This window comes from Olea europaea, unplaced genomic scaffold, assembly GCF_002742605.1.
Source record: "Olea europaea var. sylvestris unplaced genomic scaffold, O_europaea_v1 scaffold13422, whole genome shotgun sequence".
NCBI lineage: Eukaryota > Viridiplantae > Streptophyta > Magnoliopsida > Lamiales > Oleaceae > Olea > Olea europaea.
The window spans coordinates 1-3,013 of record NW_019230912.1 but is presented as its reverse complement, the minus strand read 5'-3'; the positions used below and the strand labels follow the sequence as shown (position 1 = coordinate 3,013).

General features: G+C 33.2%; 1 long non-coding RNA gene across 4 annotated transcripts; it reads left to right on the top strand.

Moving 5' to 3' along the window:
* The first annotated feature begins 6 nt into the window (after positions 1 to 6).
* On the top strand, positions 7 to 3,013 carry LOC111375153. Of its 4 annotated transcripts, XR_002699269.1 has the most exons (7): positions 7 to 399; positions 616 to 681; positions 1,346 to 1,399; positions 1,592 to 1,693; positions 2,419 to 2,505; positions 2,621 to 2,749; positions 2,852 to 3,007. It is a non-coding gene; the product is annotated as an uncharacterized LOC111375153 (long non-coding RNA). The 4 variants fall into 4 exon arrangements; XR_002699268.1 differs by lacking the exon at positions 2,621 to 2,749 and having other exon boundaries at positions 2,852 to 3,013; XR_002699267.1 differs by having other exon boundaries at positions 2,621 to 3,007.

Below are 3,013 nucleotides of genomic sequence, written 5' to 3'. Positions count from 1 at the left end.
TCTCCCTCCCCTCATCTCTTCTTATTTTTCTTATTATTGATTTATTCACCCTACATCATCTTAGCTTAGCTTTGATGTATTATAGAGGAGTTGCTGAGTAACTACTCATCGCCCGACCCTTGGACTTCATTATTATTTTCATACTCTGTATCTCATTTCAAAACCTAAATACGCCTGATACATAACCCTGATCTATTTATGCGTGTCTTTATGCACTAATTCAATTTGTGCCATAACATGATTTTTCATTATTTCTTTTTAAAAGGAGCATCTTGCTGTTCTTTCTTGTTGTGATTTCTTAGATGCAAATAAAATTACAATTTTTGAATGTTAAAGCCTATGCCTTGCAGGCATCCTTTGATTGGGCAAAAAAAAGGGTGTAGGAGCTTCAAGCACATGGTAAGTTTCATCTTTTTGATTGGGCAAAGGATGGCTTCAGTTGCTTTTCAATTTTATGTTTGGACAATAAAACCTTTTCTTATTTGAGCTAGAACTGGAGCAGCCAAGTTTAATATCCAACTCTTCAATTCAGTTCAGAGATTTTTTTCTTTATTTTCTGCTTTACCCGTTCTGCTAAATTTCTACTGTGAAGAGATTAATATCATGCAATTGCAGGTTGGATAGGGACTCTCTAAGGAGGAGAAAGCTCAACAACTTGCCTTACGGCACTAGATTGAAGCTGTAAGTCATCTGAACCATTTAAGTGATTCTTAGATGTGGGATTGGCTTTTATCCAATTTTTAGCTTCCATTTATTCTAAAGTGTAAAATATGTTTATAGCGGACAAACTTGTAAAAATACTTTTGTCATTGGTTTACCCACTCTTGGGGATGGAAAAAAATCTGAACCATCAATATATTTGCTTCTGTAGGGCCTGTGATATTAATTATCATTATTTTTTGTAGATTGATCCACACCATGGGTATGGCACTATTTAATTTCTTTGACTAAACACGTAGATTCACATGTTAATTGATCTGGTTGAAATTCATTGAGGGATTGTCTCCAATGCATAGAAATATGTAAGAGAGATTTCGAAGTTCAATTCAACATACAAATGTAATATAGATACGTGCAAGAAGTTTGATGACTCACTGACATGAAAAATGGAACAAATCTAAGATTGTTTTGGTTTAACATTCAAATGTAAATTTATGTGTACAGTGTGGTATGTTTATACCCTTCTTATGTATTTTTCTTTATTAATTTTTTTGCTCCATAGTAGCTTTATTTAATTTTTTTTTGCTGTACATGGTAGTTATTACATTAGCAAATGTTTGTTTAACAAATATTTACTGTAGTTCTCAAGGTTCAATTTTTTTTTTTCCTTTGGATCCATTTCCAGACCAAATGGCCTGTGTAGCAGTTTGCTGCTATTTGCTATTGGCCAAACATACAGGTGACCTTAAAAATTTGATTTCAATTACCATAAAACTCCAAATTTTACCTACAAAGCTGTAATCTTTTTAGCTCTTCCTACTTTATTTTCTCACCCCCTTAATAATCAGGTAGATATTTGATTGTAAGGCGAAGCTTTTTGGGTTATTTCGTTGATTCAAATTTTGATGTTTGAGTTCTTGATTCTATGCAGATAATTAGCTTGAAGAAATTCAGTGAAAAATGAAATTGAAAAGGGTCAAGAAGAGAAAGACGAGGATGAAAAGTGCCACAATATCTACTAATAATGCCAAAGGTACCTACTTTTATAAGCGTACTAGCTGCATGTCTGTGTTTTCTCTCTGTAGGGGTTGAGTTTTGATACTTTTAGATTTTTTTAAAGGTAGAGTGAAATGGTTGAGGCAGGGTAGGAGACAATACCCCCCCACCCCAATTAGATTTTGAGATTTGCAGGTTAGTTACCAATGTCTTTTACTAAAAAAAAAAATATTAATTTTTTCATTCATGTTCAAAGAACATACCTTATGTTATAATTGATTAATAATCTTTTTACCCCCGTTTGTTGCGGATGATAGTGCATGATGCTTTAAATTCGACTCTTGATGAAGAAATGTTTGGTGATCCCAAAGTCATTTTATGGGTGAAGCGGTAATTTGGAAGTTGTAATTAGTTTGTGAAAATCCAATTTTTTTGCTTCATTGATTTAGTCTTTTGAGTTAGATGAGATTGTTTATTTCTCACCACAATGCAAGTTGGTGAGTATTAGGGTACATATAAGGTGAACTATTTGGTCCATGTTACCTCAATTTAATGTCAAATATTGACATAATTTTGTCCTTTTAAAACAATCAATTTTGGCTGACTTAATTTTGGTTTATATTTTCAAAGGGCTTTTGGAGAAGTACAACTCTGAAAGGGTTCTTGATACACCCATTGCTGATGTTGCTTTTTGTGATCTTATATAATTTTCTAAGTTGAGCTGGAAATTTCTACTCCTTTAACAATTTAAGAATGTTATAGGCTGGATTTGCTTGAATCAGCATTGGTTTAGCTTAGCGTGATCTGAGGCCTATCATTGAGTTCATGACTTTCAACTTCTCAATGCAGGTCAGAGTTCTTTTCCTAGGCTTTTATGCTTAAGAGCTTCTCTTTGACCCTCATGTTTGGTTTCTTTTCTATTATATTTTAGATAGTTAAATTACCATTGCTTGACCAATTGTAGAGATGAAGAACTTGGACATTTATACACTACTCATCATTCTAAGATCATCTAAAAGATTGCTTGTCTGACCCTAGGAATGCTATCATCATCTTCATATTTTAAATAAATTTCAAGAAAAATGTCATGGAGGTAATAAAACTATTTCTTGCAAGCCATAGACCGCATTATCAATTTTACTGCAAAATCAAACTACATGTCTGTCGATATAATATCAGTGCCTATTGTTATCAGAGGCCCAGAAGAGAGAATGGGGATTCGCTATTTATTTGTGCACTCTTCTTTTCACACTTAAAACTGGTTTCTCTACTGTTCACAAACTAGTTACTGCTCATACGTAAATATTCTTCCAAATAAATCTCACCACTTGGAGCACCAATTCATTTTGTTCAATCT